Source organism: Eublepharis macularius, chromosome 1 (assembly GCF_028583425.1).
Source record: "Eublepharis macularius isolate TG4126 chromosome 1, MPM_Emac_v1.0, whole genome shotgun sequence".
In the NCBI taxonomy this organism is placed as follows: Eukaryota; Metazoa; Chordata; class Lepidosauria; order Squamata; family Eublepharidae; genus Eublepharis; species Eublepharis macularius.
This window is the reverse complement of record NC_072790.1, coordinates 7,663,485-7,664,738: the sequence shown is the minus strand read 5'-3', so window position 1 is coordinate 7,664,738 and position 1,254 is coordinate 7,663,485.

Here is a 1,254-nt window from a genome sequence, read left to right as displayed (position 1 = left end):
TTAGGGTTAGGGTTAGGGTTAGGGTTAGGGTTAGGGTTAGGGTTAGGGTTAGGGTTAGGGTTAGGGTTAGGGTTAGGGTTAGGGTTAGGGTTAGGGTTAGGGTTAGGGTTAGGGTTAGGGTTAGGGTTAGGGTTAGGGTTAGGGTTAGGGTTAGGGTTAGGGTTAGGGTTAGGGTTAGGGTTAGGGTTAGGGTTAGGGTTAGGGTTAGGGTTAGGGTTAGGGTTAGGGTTAGGGTTAGGGTTAGGGTTAGGGTTAGGGTTAGGGTTAGGGTTAGGGTTAGGGTTAGGGTTAGGGTTAGGGTTAGGTTAGGGTTAGGGTTAGGGTTAGGGTTAGGGTTAGGGTTAGGGTTAGGGTTAGGGTTAGGGTTAGGGTTAGGGTTAGGGTTAGGGTTAGGGTTAGGGTTAGGGTTAGGGTTAGGGTTAGGGTTAGGGTTAGGGTTAGGGTTAGGGTTAGGGTTAGGGTTAGGGTTAGGGTTAGGGTTAGGGTTAGGGTTAGGGTTAGGGTTAGGGTTAGGGTTAGGGTTAGGGTTAGGGTTAGGGTTAGGGTTAGGGTTAGGGTTAGGGTTAGGGTTAGGGTTAGGGTTAGGGTTAGGGTTAGGGTTAGGGTTAGGGTTAGGGTTAGGGTTAGGGTTAGGGTTAGGGTTAGGGTTAGGGTTAGGGTTAGGGTTAGGGTTAGGGTTAGGTTAGGGTTAGGGTTAGGGTTAGGGTTAGGGTTAGGGTTAGGGTTAGGGTTAGGGTTAGGGTTAGGGTTAGGGTTAGGGTTAGGGTTAGGGTTAGGGTTAGGGTTAGGGTTAGGGTTAGGGTTAGGGTTAGGGTTAGGGTTAGGGTTAGGGTTAGGGTTAGGGTTAGGGTTAGGGTTAGGGTTAGGGTTAGGGTTAGGGTTAGGGTTAGGGTTAGGGTTAGGGTTAGGGTTAGGGTTAGGGTTAGGGTTAGGGTTAGGGTTAGGGTTAGGGTTAGGGTTAGGGTTAGGGTTAGGGTTAGGGTTAGGGTAGGGTTAGGGTGTAGGGTTAGGGTTAGGGTTAGGGTTAGGGTTAGGGTTAGGGTTAGGGTTAGGGTTAGGGTTAGGGTTAGGGTTAGGGTTAGGGTTAGGGTTAGGGTTAGGGTTAGGGTTAGGGTTAGGGTTAGGGTTAGGGTTAGGGTTAGGGTTAGGGTTAGGGTTAGGGTTAGGGTTAGGGTTAGGGTTAGGGTTAGGGTTTAGGGTTTAGGGTTAGGGTTAGGGTAGGGTTGGTAGGGGTAGGGTTAGGGTTAGGGTTAG